The sequence below is a fragment of the Rattus norvegicus genome, chromosome 15, assembly GCF_021556685.1.
Source record: "Rattus norvegicus strain SHRSP/BbbUtx chromosome 15, alternate assembly SHRSP_T2T, whole genome shotgun sequence".
Lineage (NCBI taxonomy): Eukaryota > Metazoa > Chordata > Mammalia > Rodentia > Muridae > Rattus > Rattus norvegicus.
In genome coordinates this window covers 76,282,494-76,299,775 of record NC_141548.1, presented here as the reverse complement: position 1 = coordinate 76,299,775, position 17,282 = coordinate 76,282,494, and positions in this window count along the sequence as shown.

The window sequence follows — 17,282 nt, the reverse complement described above, 5'->3', positions numbered from 1 at the left end:
GTGTTGCCCTCTAACCACCCACCCCTTCCAGCCTCCCCCCCCCCCGACATTCCCCTACCCTGGGTGGTCTAGCCTTGGCAGGACCAAAGGCATCTCCTTCCATTAGTGCCCAACAAGGCCATCCTCTGCTATATATGCATCTGGAGCTATGGGTCTGTCCATGTGTACTCTTTGGGTACTGGTTTAGTCATGGAGAGCTCTTGTTGGTTGGTATTATTGTTTTTATGGGGTTGTAAGCCACTTCAGCTCCTTCAATCTTTTTTCTAATGGGGACTTTTCCAATGGGGACTCTGTTCTCAGTTCAATGGTTGCTGCTAGTCTTCAACTCTGTATTTATCATGCAGGCATGGGAGAGCCTCTCAGGAGCCAGCTACATCAGGCTCCTGTCAGCATGCATTTCTTGGCATCAGCAATATTGTCTGGGTTTGGTAGCTATATGTATATGGGCTGGATCCCCAGGTGGAGCAGTCTCTGGATGGCCATTCCTTTGGTCTCTGCTCTAAACTTTGTAACCATATATCCTCCTATGAATATTTCTGTTCCCCCATTTAAGCAGGAGTGAAGCATCTGTACTTTGGCCGTCCTTTTTCTTGAGCTTAATGTAGTCAATGGATTTGTATCTTGGGTAATTCGAGCTTTTGGGCTCACATCCACTTATCAGTGAGTGCATATCTTGTGTCTTTTTGGGGGTTGGGTTACCTCACTCAGGATGATGTTTTCCAGTTCTATCCATTTGCCTATGAAATTCATGAAGTCATTGTTTTTAATAGATGTGTAGTGATCCATTGTGTAGATGTACCACATTTTCTGCATCAATTCCTCTATTGAAGGGCATCTAGGTACTGTCCAGCTTCTGGCTATTATAAATAAGGTTGCTATGAACATAGTAGAGCATGTGTCCTCTACTCAAAGGATAAACAGGTTGAGAAAGAAATTAGGGAAAAGACACCCTTCACAATAGTCATAAATAACATAAAAATACCCTCATATAACTCTAACCAAGCAAGTGAAAGATCTGTATAACAAGAACTTTATGTCTCTGAAGAAAAAAAATTGAAGAATATCTCAGAAGATGGAAAGATCTCTCATATTCATGGATTGCCAGGATTAATATAGCATAATGGCCATTTTGCCAAAAGCAATCTACAGATTCAATGCAATCTCCATCAAAATTCCAACTTAATTCATCACAGAGTTAGAAAAAGCAATTTTCAAATTCAAATTCAATTTCAAATTCATAGCAAAAAACCCAGGATAGTGAAAACTATCCTCAACAATCAAACAACTTCTGGGGGAATCACCATCTCTGACCTCAAGCTGTACTACAGAGCAATAGTCATAATAACTGTATGGTATTGGTACAGAGACAGGCAGGTAGATCAGTGGAATAGAATTGAAGACACAGAAATGAAACCACACACCTATGAACCCACACTTGATCTTTGATCAAGGAGCTAAAACCATCCAGTGGGGGAAAAAAGATAGCATTTTCAACAAATAGTGCTAGTTAACTGGAGGTCAGCATGTAGAAGAATACATGTAACAACATCTTAAGGATCTGGAAAGGATCCAACATGGTCTTGTTCATTCAAATTTTGTGAAATTGACCAGGCTAATTCAACCCCTTCTATTCCCATTTGTAAAGTACATGTAACATCTCCTATGATGAGATGGGATAGTAACAGAAAAATAATGCTCAAAGAAAAGTCTAGGATCTGGGGATGATTGAGTTAAAGGGAAAAGACTTAGGCATCCAGGCACAGCATGGCCATACATGTGTCAGAGGACAACATTTTCTAAACCTCATCTACTCCCAGCCTTCTGAGCAGAAAACAGGTTATATATGTCTTCCTTTGAAGAGAGAACAAACACTATGTGTTTAGTTTTCCTGGCTTTACTAGTGCTTACCTCTGAGCATAATGGTTTCATAAGCTTCTGCATCTGCCTACAAGAAAATATGTATTTACTGAAAATTATCCAGTTCAGTGTTCAGTATAAATGACTTCTATGTTAATACTTCAGAAAGTAAATGGTTATCTCCTAATTTATCTGGTTATTCAGATGAATCTTTAATGTTTAATATATGTGTGTGTCCGTGTCTTATATACAATACTATAATAGGTATGTACATTTATTTAAAAGATAAAATATGTTCATAAAAGAAGATAGTCAACTGACCTATTTGTCTACACACACACACACAGAGAGAGAGAGAGAGAGAGAGAGAGAGAGAGAGAGATTCTTTATCTAAAACCATCATACCAATAAACAGGAACTGCATTATGGACATTTGTAGATGATTTGTATGTGCATGAATAAATATACACAATAGGCTTATATAATTTCATGCATAAATGTATTTAACATTAAATGTCTGTAGAAGCTATTAATAATCTTGTATTCAGTCCTTATTAGCTGCCCTTATCTTCCCATTCCAACTACCTTCTTCCCACCTTGTCCTTCTACATTTATTATTTATTTATTTATTTTATTTATTTATTTGTTTGTTAATAATCCAGTAAAGTTTATTATGGTTGTTTACTGGATTCAAGGTCAAATATCACTCGCATTAGCATGGACCAAATACAATGGCTATGACACTGAACAAAGTCTCTTTCCTTCTTGCAGTGACCATAGATTTAGATACTCAGTGAATATTGGGGCCATCCTTGGTGTCTTCTTCCATTTTTCCCATTTTCTGTCCCAAATGATATCTGAGTTGGTGCTCTAATAGACCTGCCTCTGATTTATGACCAACTTCTGAAATACTCAGTCTTGCATAGTTCTTTTGTTTCTGGTCACAACTACTAGTAAAATAAGAGTAGACAAAGGGTGACCTATTTTAAGGGATGTGCTTTACCTCAACCACTTTTCCTTTCTCTTACAGTTACTCATACCCTTTCTATCATATTCTCCATGCTATGAGAGGTAAGATATAAAAGGTTGGTGAAGAAAGGTAAGTCTTTCGTCTTACCTTTATGATCAGTTATGAATCTGTGCAAATATATAAGAGGGACTTCCAACAATGTCTGAAAACAGCACTGGTCCATTGCCATAAACATAAGTTTTAGATTCCAACTCAATGAACCTACTGTTATAAGAAATTTTGGGAGTCCTATCTGGTTTGCCATACTATAGTGGAGAAATCCAGTATGTCCTTTGCTTTCCTTGTTTTAACAATACTGTAATTAAAATATGGAGTACAATAGAAAACCCTGAAGATCATATTTTAGTATGAAAGCAATATCTCAGAGCAAGCAGGCTATAAATCTTGGCAGCTATCCACAAGAGGAAAATGGAGAAGAGAAGTGAAAATGTCATGTTATTTGAGTTAAGCTGGCATGGTGGATTTTCAAACAGCTCAGCAGCAGCGACCATTCAGAGGGGGTGGTTTTAAAGAAAAACAAACAAACAAAAAGGCCCAAAACAATGGGGAAAGCATGCTTTGAAAAAATACATAGAAAAGGAAAACTTACAATTTTTTTCTGAATAAGTTAGAAAATCAAACAGACATACACTGCATCATAGCCAACAGCTATATAAAACACTGTATTTAGAGTGGGTGTTCTAGGAAGAAAAAGCATATTATCGCATTAATGTACTAATTATTTCCCATATCTCTTAAGCTTAAGATGAACCAGCCTCCCTAGTGGCATCTAGCCTCATGATCAGCTCAACCAGAACTGTTTATGTCTGCACTGAGTCTTGACATACCAGAAGGAGACAGTTTCCTTTAGTTGGGCCTTTACTGACTCTTTAACAATACTATATACATTTAGCAAAGCAAAAGCATTAACTTCCTCACTCAAGTCTGTGACTTCCCCCACCTAGGAGCTTTCTTAACTAGGACTACATACTTCAACTTGTAGCAAGAGCAGTTGGTTATGCTCATTATTGACTAGTCACCATGTTACTACTGGCCATTATTTCCTAGCTCGTCTACAGCTTGAAGGGTGCACAGCAGGAAGACTTCTGATGAGAATGCTTCCCCAATAGACCATACTGTGTCCTGTGACACTATGTCTCTCATCCATATTCCAACTTGATATCTCTAGATCTTGCTACCAAACTGTGTGGATTCAGCAATCAGATCTTACCATCTTCCCAAAAGACCATTGATAGCATGTTCAGTTCATTTTGGTAGGTAACGAAAGGGGTAAGGTGTTTGTTTGTTTGTTTGTTTGTTTGCTTTGATGTTGGTGTTGATGTTTTTGTTTTCAAGTTTTTTTATGTGGGAGCAGTTATTTATTTATTTATTTATTTATTTTTATCTTTTAGGTTTTGGTTTTGTTTCGTTTTGTTTTTCCCTAGTGAAAAAGTTAACTTATGAATTTGGAGACCTATTGGTTTCCAAATAGAGAGAGAACAGAAAGGAATAGAAAGGATCCATTCTGTAAATGGATCACAGAAGTAAGAAAATCAGATGAGTAAGAATAAACAAATAAACCTCAAACAAGCTGGATTGACAACTGGCCTTCAGAATTGGTAGCAGTAAGATTGTTTCTAATGTGGACTATTTCTTGAATAAGAGACAATATAGAGAGAAAAATCATAGGGACTATGAAGGGAGAGTCTTCACTGTAAGTTTGTAGTCATTTTATGTCAAAACTGTACTCAAGTCTTAGTACTTTAATATTAAGACTAAATTTTTGAACCATATACAGCATTGAAACTAGTGAGTTTGTGTGTGTGTGTGTATTGTGTGTGTGTGTGTGTGTGTGTGTGTGTGTGTGAGAGAGAGAGAGAGAGAGAGAGAGAGAGAGAGAATTTAATAATGAAAAGTAGATCTTGAAATTTTGAGAACAGAAAGGAATAGAAAATAAATGGATCACAGAAGTAAGAAAATCAGACAAGTAAGAATAAACAAATAAAGCTGGATTGACAACTGGCCTTCAGAATTGGTAGCAGTAAGATTGTTAATAACACTGATACACATTTTTAATTTGAAAGAGTGACTGAAGTCAATTTTGCTTTAAATAGTAGCTATCAATGAGAAGAGAGTGGATAGAAAATGTTAGAACAACAACAACAAAAAACTGTTCATGTCTTACAATTTATTTAAGTAAGCAGATTATCTGTAAAATGATAAATCCTATCTCATGGACAGGAATAAGGGTAGTTTCAGGGGCAATGTTTGATACAGGGATAGGCAATATAGTATTTGGTGTAAATATTAAGAAGCAAAGGATTTTATGAAGTTAGCAGGCTGACTACAAGAAAGTCTAAACGGTTAATAGATGGGATATTGGGCCTAAAGATAATTCAATTTAAAACCTCAGTATTCACAGAAGCAGGGCCCATTATTGCTTGGGCCTAATAGAGCATGCTTAATAGAACGGATGTTTTCAATTTTAAGGATGGAAGAATATATGGTCATACCACAGTAAGATCATCTGATTCTGTCTAAGACATAAGGAGAAAGAAATATTTCTCTAATAGCTAGGTGAATAGACATATGGCTAGCATAAGTTACTCCATGTCTGGAAAGAGCATTAAAAGACTGCTTGACCAAAACTGGAAACAACCTACATGTCCCTCCAATGAAAAATGGGTAAAGAAAATGTGGTATATCTACAAAATAAAATACTGTTCAGCTATTAAATTCAGACATTATGAATTTTGCAGATGAATTGATGGAATTCGAGACTATCATCCTCAGTTAGGTAACCCAGACCCAAAATGGCATGCATGGTATGTACTCACTGAAAAGTAGATACTAACCATAAAATAAGCTAAACAAGAAGGAAGGCCCAAGTGAGGATGCTTGAATTTTACTTAGAAGTGAGAATAAAATTGTCATAGGAGGAAGATTGAGCTAAGGAATTGGGTAGGAGATGGGATAGGGAGGAAAATGGGGTGATTTCAGGATTAGGTGTGGGGAGAGACAGGATTGATGGCCAGATGGCCATGGGAATAAATGAGAATCTGCAACTGGTGGAAGTAAGATGGGAAAGATCTCAAGGATGGAACAGAAACCTGGGATAGAGGAAGTTCCCCAAATCAATGTGTGTATGGGAAAACCTTAGCTGAGACTCAAACTCACGGCGATGTGCAACCTAAAGACGACATCTCCTGTAGCCAGACAGAACCCCCATTGGGAGGATAGGGACGCCAAACCACCCACAAAACTTTCAATGGGAAATTTATTTTTTCTACAAGAAATGCGAGAATGGGGGATGGAGCAGAGACAGCGGGGATGGTCAACCAATAACCAATAACTGTTCCAACTAGAGACCCAACCCATGGGCAAGCAACAATTCCTGACACTACTAAAGGATATTTTGCTATGCTTGTAGACAGGAGTCTAATATGGCCATCCTCTGAGGGGTTCCACCCAACAGCTGTCTCAAATGGCTATCAAAAACCACAGTCAAATGTTAAGTGGTGCCTGGGGACTCTAATGAGGGAAGGATTGAGGGACCATAGGTAGTAGGGACGCCAAAGAAGACCAACGGTGTCAACCAACCAGGACCCTTGGGGAGCTCTCAGAGACTGTACAACCAACCAAAGAATTAACAAAGCCTAGACCTAGGCCTGCCCACACATATGTAGCAGATGTGCAGCTGCCATGTGGGTCCCAAGCAATTGGAATGGTCCTATCCCTAAGCTGTTGCTTGACCGTGGGTTATGTTCTTTTGGCTGAACTGCTTTAACTGGTGTCAGTGAAAGAGGCTGTTCCTAGACCTCCAGAGACTTGAAGTGCCAGGGGACCAGGAATGGGTCCAGTGATTGAGATGTACAATAAATAAATACAAAAAAAATTAAAAATTAAAAAATTTAAAATGTTTTAAAATTAAAAAAATAAAGAATGAAAAAATAGTTTGCTTGATTTTGGTAGTCAGGGTTAAAAATTTAGATCAGTCCATTGTGAATAACAATTTGTCTCCCTCAGCTTTGAGCTGAATTGAAATGAATGGGGAATGGAAGTGGAAAAGTTGTTTTATTTAGTGGGTTTCCTCAAAAAAAATCCTTGAGTAACATAAGGCAATAAAAATATGTGGAAATATATTCAATTGACTAATTTGGGACTTTAAGTTATCGACATAGAGGCCCCCAAAGGATTGCATAAAATAAAAGATTTAATAAATTAGAAAATGAGTTGAGAAATAGTTGAATGAACTGAACTAGAAAGATACTATGTAGCATACGTAGCAATGAATAGCCTAGTGGGAGCACCAGTGGAAGGGGAAGCCATTGGTCCTGCCAAGACTGAACCCCCAGTGAACGTGATTGTTGGGGGGAGGGCGGTAATGGGGGGAGGATGGGGAGGGGAACACCCATAGAGATGGCGAGGGGGAGGGGTTAGGGGGATATTTGCCCGGAAACCGGGAAAGGGAATAACACTCGAAATGTAAATAAGAAATACTCAAGTTAATAAAGATGGAAAACAAACAAACAAGCAAACAAAAAAAACAAGATACTAAGCAGCATTCAAAGAATAGGATTCATAACTCTAGATAATGAGGAGCCTGTTTTAGACATGATGACATACCTTAAAAAAGGTTCTTAGAGAGACTGGGATAACAAAGTAAGTAGAGGACAGACGAAAACTAATGATCACATGTCTTAAAGTGAAACTAGTATAATAACCACAGAAAAAAAATCCATCACCGTAGGCTTGAAGAGGGTGTGAATCAGACACATAAATGTGTATCTTTTTAAGGAATAGAAGAATAGCAGTGGTAAACTGGAAAAAATGAAGAAGGCAGGTATTTTGTACTGAGCAATCCAGTGGTTTCAATACCAGGTTCATTTTAATTGAAAGTTTTAATGTGGTCAAGAAAGTTTTTACAAATGAAGCAAGCCTGTGAGCATCATCACAGATAGAATACATAAAATTCACTCCTGACTCGTCAATGCAATCTCATAATAGTCTTAGTTTAACTTATTAGTGCTCCTTCTGGGTCACAATATAATGAGAAGTGGACTTTCCCCATGTTTATGAAGTCTACTTGCTCCTCATAGATTTAGAAAGAGCAATGTGCAAATTCATCTGGAATAACAAAAAACCCAGGAATGAGAAAAGTATCCTGAACAATAAAAGAACTACTAGGGGAATCACCATCCCTAACCTCAAACTCTACTACAGAGCCATAGTGATAGAAAATTGTATGGTATTGGTACAGAGACAGGCAGGTAGATCAATGGAATAGAATTGAAGACCCAGAAATGATCCCACATACCTATGATCACTCGATCTTTGATGAAGGAGCTAAAACCATCCAGTGGAAAAAAGATAGCATTTTCAACAAATGGTGCAGGTTCAACTGTGGATCAGTACGTAGAAGACTGCAAATCAATCAATTTTTTTCTTTTCTTTTTTTTTCTTGTTTTTTTTTCTTCTTTGGAGCTGGGGACCAAACCCAGGGCCTTGTGCTTGCCAGGCAAGTGCTCTACCACTGAACTAAATCCCCAACCCCAAATCAATCAATTCTTATCACCCTGTCAAAAGCTCAAGTCCAAGTAGATCAAGGACTTCCACATAAAATCAGATACACTCAAACTAATAGAAAAAAATATGAGGAAGAACCTTAAACACATTGGCACTGGGGAAAATTTCCTGAACAGAACATCAATAGCTTATGTGCTAAGATCAAGAATCCACAAATGGGACCTTATAAAGTTACAAAGCTTCTGTAAGGCAAAGGACACTGTTGTTAGGACAAAACAGCAACCAACAGATTGGGAAAACATCTTTACCAATCCTACATCTGATAGAAGCTAATATTCAATCTATACAAAAACTCAAGAAGTTAGACTGAAGAGAATTAAATAACCCTATTAGAAAATGGAGTGTAGAGCTAAACGAAGGAGTCTCAGCTGAGGAATATCAAATTTTTGAGAAGAACCTAAAGAAATGTTCAACATCCTTAGTCATCAGTAAATTGAAACAACCCTGAGATTCCACCTCACACCAGTCAGAATGGCTAAGATAAAACACTCAGGTGACAACAGATGCTGGCAAGGATATCTAGAAAGAAGAATGCTCCTCAATTGTTTGTGGAATTTCATGCTGGTATAACCTCTCTGGAAATCAGTCTGGAGTTTCCTAAGAATATTGGACACAGTACTATCTGAGGACCCAGCTATACCACTCCTTGGTATAGCCCCAAAAGATGCTCCAACATTTAACAAGGAGCCACTATATTCATAGAAGCCTTATTTATAATAGCCAGAAGCTGGAAAGGACCCAGATGCCCTTCAACAGAGGAATGGGCACAGAAAATGTGGTACATTTACACAATAGAGTACTACTCAGCTATTAAAAACAATGACTTCATGAAATTCATAGGTAAATGGATGGAACTAGAAAATATCATCCTGAGTGAGGTAACCCAATCATAAAACAACATACACAGTATGCACTCACTGATAAGTGGATATTAGCCCAAAAGCTCAGATTACCAAGATGCAATTTACAGACCACATGAAGCTCCTGAAGAAGGACTACCAAAGTGCGGATGTCTTAGAAGGGAACACAAAATTATTCATAGGAGGAGATATGGAAACAAAGTTTGGAGCAGAGACTGAAGGAATTGCCATTCAGAGACTGCCCCACCTGGTGATCCAGCCCATATACAAAAAGCCACCAAACCCAGACAATATTGCTGATGCCAAGAAGTGCATTCTTCAAGGAGGCTGATATAGCTGTCTCCTGGGAGGCTCTATCAGAGCATGACAAATGCAGAGGTGAATGCTTGCAGCCAAACACTGAACTGAGAACTGGGTACCCATTGGAGGACTTATAGAAAGAAAGGTTTGAAGGAGCTGAAGGGGTGTGCAATCCCATAAAAACAACAATACCAACCAACCAGAGCTCCCAGGGATTAAACTACCACCCAAAGAATACATGTAGCTCTAGCTGCATATGTAACAGAGGATGGCCTCGTTGGGCACCAATGGGAGGAGAAGTCCTTGGTTCTGGGAAGCCTGCGAGAATATCAGGTTGGGGAGGCAAGAAGGGGTTGAGCTCTTGGCTGGAGGAATACCCTTATAGAAGAAGGAAAGGGAAGATAGGGTTTTATGGACAGGAAACCATGAAAGGGATAACATTTGAAACGGTAATTTAAAACAATCCAAACAAAAAAAAAAGAAAGAATTGTGTGTGAGCTTTGCTTCTGGCAGTAGGGGAAGCCAACAGGATGCATGCTGACCTTGTAAATAGAGGACATTTGGTCATGGTTTCATTTGTACTGTTATAAAATGAAAGTTAAACTGACTTTTTATTAAATCTCAATCTACCTACCATATGGAGACCATATCTGACATTCTACAATGACCTTGAAGCCAGTAGGAAAATCCATTAATTTTGAAACATGTTTCTACATGTTGGTGAAAACAGAATGGCTAACAGTATCAGTTATGAAACTCAAAGAAAGGAAAAACATTTGTATCAATATATGCATTTTGTGTATCTAATCTGTCATTTAAATATTAGAAAAGTTAAAAACGTTTAACTTAAGAAAAACTTAATAGCAATTAAATTAGTACTTGTTTTCTCATAAAACAACTTCTGATATTGAGAGAGTATCGTTTATGTACCTGTTAGATTAACATACTGCCATCTCAATTTGAATTGATTCACATTTTATTCCATATACTTTGCTTGTCATGAACCAACTCTAAGAGTTCTTCTATTTGGTATTTTGCTTGCTTTTCTCAGCAGAACTTCTTGGATATCTTTTTGTGTCACCATAACCACTAAACACCTTTTAATATTGCTAGTTTTACCTAACTGAATCTAAGAGTCTACTTGAATCTAAAAGAAAATAGACTATGCTTTGAAATCAGATGGTAAATTAAGGGAAAAAATGAACTGCTTGCTGAGAGACGTGAAAAGGAGGTAGTTGACTAGTCACTGGATGTGCTGTATACCTGTAACAGTTTATGTTAACAGTTCATGATCTAAATAGCTAACAATAAGAATTGAACTTCAATCTTTGCCTCTCTCTTCCCTGCCAAGGGTATTCTTGTTCCCCTTTTAAAGAGGCAAAGATTAAAACAGAGACTGAAGGAACACCCATTCAGAGCCTGCCCCACATGTGGCCCATACATATACAGCCACCCAATTAGACAAGATGGATGAAGCAAAGAAGTGCAGACCGACAGGAGCCGGAAGTAGATTGCTCCTGAGAGACACAGCCAGAATACAGCAAATACAGAGGCGAATGCCAGCAGCAAACCACTGAACTGAGAATAGGACCCCCGTTGAAGGAATCAGAGAAAAAACTGGAAGAGCTTGAAGGGGCTGGAGACCCCAAAAGTACAACAATGCCAAGCAACCAGAGCTTCCAGGGACTAAGCCACTACCTAAAGACTATACATGGACTGACCCTGGACTCTGACCTCATAGGTAGCAATGAATATCCTAGTAAGAGCACCAGTGAAAGGGAAGCCCTGGGTCCTGCTAAGACTGAACCCCCAGTGAACTAGACTGGTGGGGGGAGGGCGGCAATGTGGGGAGGGTTGGGAGGGGAACACCCATAAGGAAGGGGAGGGGGGAGGGTGATGTTTGCCCGGATACCGGGAAAGGGAATAACACTCGAAATGTATATAAGAAATACTCAAGTTAATAAAAAAAAATCATAACCTCTCAGAAAAAAAAAGAATTGAACTTCAAGCAATTTCTCAAAGTTGAGGTAATAAGGTAATTATATTCAGGGTTATTTTGGGAACAATAAAGTTCTGAATGAACATGGATGTGCATGCTGTGTTCTGCATATCTCATTAATACTGCTCTTCTTAATTCCAGGGGTATAATAAATAGAGAACAGCAACATCAAACATAAAAATACCAGGTCTGGTTTGGAATAAAATTATCAGAAACACTCATGAGAATATGAAAACAGATACAAAGCTGAAATTTGAGACAATGATATAAGAGTATATATATGGATATCTGTGAAGATGTTGAGTCTGATTAAATTTTATCAATTCAGAAACAATTTTAAGGAAGTTCATGAGAAAATAATGGAAATTTAGATCATCTCAAATAAGTTCAGGAAAGCTAAAATGCTAAAATTTCAATGTAAAAAACAAATGCTCACAAATAAAAGCTGAAAAGTATCAGTCAGGAAGACAAAATAACAAACATGTGAAAGTATATTTTAAGAAGTCACAAAAGCGAATGGAGCCTTCACTCGGAGTGAGTTGGTAAATTGTTGTTCACAGTTTGGTAACACTTAAGCCCAGACATTGTGTTGTCATAAACTGCATTACTTAATTTCTGTATCTTTCACTCAAGGGTCACCATGAATTTATCCTTAGTTTTCTATGGATCCTATAATTTCCAAGTTTCTGTCAAGAGAATTCAATCCTCTCTCTAAAAATCAATGAATAACAAACTCATTAAAGAATAGGAAAGAATGTGAAGATATAGAACATGTCCATGTTATTTTACGTGCCAGAATTGTTTTCAACTGATTTGTGTGTATACATGCATAAGCTACTGCTGCATACTGGTTTTAAGTCAATTAAGATTCCTGAAGCATTACCTTGAACTTCAAGACAAATTAAAATGTATTCTTCTAATTCATTCCTTAATGGAACTTTTTTAATTGAACATCATTTTTGTGCTGGTCTTGACTTTATATCTGTATACGAACAACTCAGAAATTTGTTTACAATAAATACTCTCAGATTTTCACATATTAATTCAAGTGAGTAATTTAATGAGAGATCTCAGCCACTTCCTAGCAAGTCGCATATGATCCTTACTCAAAAAGATTTATCTTTGGAGAACAGCCATGATGTTCCATGCACGGTTGCTTCACCAGGGGAAAGAAGTAACAGGCATGCTAACCTAATCACTCTACCACATCTATTATCAAATACTTGGCCCCACCTCAAATCATATGAATTTTCACCACATGATAATATGCCAAAACAAATCGACTCTGTTGGCTACTATCTCATTTCTCAATTAGCATGTCTCTCAGAGGCATTTTGTATTGACTAAAGTCTTAGTTTAATTCAAAGTATTTTTAATTTGTTATACACCTCAAATTTTGGTCATCAAATAATATCAATATTCTACCTAACGTTTAAACAGTTATTTTCAATTATTGAATAATATCAATTGTATGTACCTCAAACAATTCCTTAGACATTAGCACTGGGCTAACTTATAGCCTTGTCACAAAAATTTCCATATCACTCTCAAATAAGTTGTTAGAAGCAATTAAATAATTAGTCACAAAAAAATCATTCATGATTTCTAAGTTTGTTCCATTTTTACTAGAGACATATAAGCATGTATTTTATATACTTAAGAGACAGTATGAGGGAAAGGAAATGAAGGAAAAAAGCTCAAAATGCAAAAATTGATAGAATTTATGAGTGTTTTGTCAGCGCTACCTCCATCATCGGTGACGGAAGCATAATACTGACAGGACAATTCACAAAACCCGATAAGCTGTATAATTTTTGTTGTATCCCCATTGGAACATATGATATTTTGTTGCCAAGGATTACTTTTTCAATAGGTAATTTCTTTTTCATGTGGATTGTTTGCCAATATGGAAAGAATTATTCTACCAGTTAGTTTCTGGGGTCCACTTTGTGAGTGGGAAAGCAAATAATCAGTGATTGACATTGAAACAGTAATTAAGTATAATTTATCATCTTTTACTCTCTAGGTGATTAAATGATTTACTCTGGATTTAAATATTTTTGGCATCAAAACCCAACTTGGCCTCTATTTTGAAAATATATGTATGTATATATACATATACAACATATACATATGCATATACATATATATATCATATACATATAAGCATACACATATACACATATGCATACATATATGGGCATAGTGGTGTGCATTCCTTCACTAGTGCTGCTTGGTTCATCAAGCAATCCCTTTGTCACTGCTTGTTTATCTCTCTAACTTTCTCTGTAAACTTCTGAGAGAAATTTCTGCAGAGCAACTTCTACCTTAATCAAGTTTTATAAGAGAACACAGGTTGAGATGTTAATTTGGCATCTCTGTGCACATAAACAAGCAGTTTCCTTTAATCTACTCTTCCTTCATCTGACATAAACTTTCATAGATGGAACAGTAATTTTGGCAGCTTATGACATTCATTATCCTTTCTGCTTATCTTCTGTAGCAGGATTTTCCTACTGGCAAAACTGTTTATTTCCCACTGAGTTCTGTCAAAGCAAATGTCATGTAGGTATATCGCCAGGTAACCTCAAAAAAAAGAAAAAAATAGAGGGCTCTTTTTTTTGCCATAACTTGATTTTATGTAGACGTTTTAATGGCAAAGTCAACTCAAAGGACTGTCAAAATTGAAAACAAAACAAAAGTCAAGCAGTCAGGAAAATCAATGATCTTCCAAATAATTCAAGATTAAATCAAATTAAATTGCTTTCAGCTTCAACTCTAAAGCAAGGCAGGAGGTTGCTCTTTTAAGAAGCCTAAAAAGACTGAACTCCAGATACTTGAGTTTGCAATGGGAGCATCCTTGGGGTAATGATTAGAGATTTATCCCAAGTCTGAAAAAAAAATAGTAAGAAGTGGCTCACACAGTATGAACGCTAAAAGTACTATATTACATTAACAATTGATAATGGAGAAACATAGATTCTAAATGTTTTAAATCATCAATTTAAACAGGAATCTTGATCTGTAATTTTACTTTGTACTTGGCAGGACTGAGAAATAACTTTCTTACTTCTACAGGGCCTGTCAAAGTCTCTGTATTCCTCACTCAAGAGCAAATCTGTGAAGTCAAAGCAGATGAGAAAAATTTATTGAAGATTATGGATTTCCTCATATGGTGGAGACAGCAAAGTAACTAATAAACCACGATACTGAAAAAAGCCCTTCTTTGAATTAAAGTACATGCTTCTTTCAAAATACTATGTAGAATTACAAAGTATTGGTTGTCAATATGCCAGAATATTTTTATTTTTATGCATGGTTGCATAATTTGATCTTTTTATCCAATATAAATATAACTGGTAACTTAATTGTGCATTATATACAAATGGATTATAATGGAAATGTATCTTAGAAACACTATGTTTACAATACTATTTTTAGAAACTTCATGGAACAATCTATAATTTATTTTGTAAGTATTATTATAATAACAAAAGATACTCATGGGGACAGAAAGAGATAACCCAGACCTTATTTCAGTTTTAAAATAAACTTTCCTTCTAGCAAAAAAAAAAAGAAAAAAGAAAAAGAAAAAGAAAAGCTGTAGTAGTATGAATTCATAATATCAAATCTGGACAAGGAGGGATCCTTGAAATTCACTGGCCAGCTAATTTATAATTCTTCATAAGCTTCAGGCCATGAAAAGACCCTATCTAAAAAAACAAGAGGAATAGGGTCTGTGGCACAATATCCAATCTTTTCTCCTATCCTTCACAGGTGCACACACACATAAACACACACAAAACACACACACATACACACACACACACAACACAACCCATGCGAATGTGTATGTACCATCATATAATACAGGAGAGAAAAATAAATAAATTAAATGAAGATTCATAGAAAATAATACTTAAGAATTTATACATAATTTAAAACCAAAAAACAACTTCGTAGAATAGATTTAATAAACCAGAAACTTACTGCTATAAAACAAAATCTTGTTATTTTGCTGTCCACAGCACAATGACTCTGAAGAAGTAAATCTTTTTAGTACCTTTGTCTACCCCTCTTTACAGAGTAAATTTATTTAAGGATGTTCGAAAGAAAGGTTATTGTACATTTTCTGGGTAGGTCTAATTTAACACAAATTAGAGGATGGAGTGGTTGTTAATTAGAGACATGAGCTGTTCAGGAAAGAATAAGTCTAATCTCTAGCTACTAGATGATAAATGATAAAGAAAATAAAACAAGTCAGAATAAACAACAAACAAACGAAAAACCCTCCCAGAGTGTGATTGTCCCTCAAATCTTCAAAGCGGTCTGCAGCATTGCCAACAATTTAATTCCGTTTCATTGAGTCCTGCTTTAGCTTGCTAACTTCCTGAAGACAGACACTTACATATTGTTTCAATGAAATTATTGTGATTTCCTAAAACATGAATAGAAAATTGCTGTCATTTTCTAATTAATGAATACATTTATTAATAAACAGTATTAGTAGTATTCCTGCTGTTTGTTACAGACATTTCAGAAAATGTTCATGGAATATTGGATTTCTTCTAAACATTGTCAAAATACTTTCTAGTGTTAGGTTCCCTTTTGATGAATGAGAAACATTCATTTTATAAAAGGAGATATCCCAGGGAAACCATGGAAAATTAATAAGACATGGTGTCTGTGATCGTAATCATCTAAGTTTCTAACATAAAACGGTTTCATTTGGAAAACTCTAATACAGTCCTAAAATGCTTTGCCCTTTTACTATTTCTGCATGGTTTTCTTAAAATAAATGGTATGTACCAAAATACAATATTCTGGACATGCAGTATAAATGGGTCACTACAAGACAATTATGTAGAGCCTTCCTTTTATTTATTAAACATGTCTGAAGTGAGAGCAATAGATCACTGCAGGGATCTCTGAACGAACATCTTGTCCTCTGTAGTCGCTGGCTCTCAGGCAGGCTCTACAGAAGAGCCATATGCTGATGCAATCCCTGGTACTATTAATTGGTCTAGACTTGGACACCCATGTGAATATATTCTTCACGTAGCTTCCCATTCCTCCGAATTAACATTGGTATTGTAATACTTGTGTCTCCTTGGGCAAATATTCCCTCATAACGTGTACTAAGGCACAATTTGCTATTTGATCACATAGACCACATACATGTAAAAGACTGTTTTACATAGAAAAATAATTCAGTCTATGTAAACTTTAACAGATGGTGAAAACAGAAATTTTTACTTGGCCTGGTTCCAGTGTATTTTAAAACTACAAAGTATCATTGTTACTGTGATCTCTAATTATCCCTTTCCCTTTAGATTTCTTTTTGAGACCCTCATGCCTTTATGGTCAATTTGTATGTTACTCAATTTTAGTGAGATTTTGCTGCAAGATGCTTATATTGGTAGTGAATATTATGGTAGATTCAGGCTAAAGCAAGGAACCATTACTTCCCCTCAGAAAATATATGCTGTGATGTAGTTAACTATAATGCATCCTTCAAAGTCAAAATTATATGTAGTGTAAAGAACATAGATTCATCAGCTTATTTTAGGAATCCAGTATTAGACTCGGAAATTTCAGAAAATCAACTTCCACTTTCGGTAGATGTCCTTTTTTTATTTACCATCCTGAAGACTGACATTCAAAGTAACAT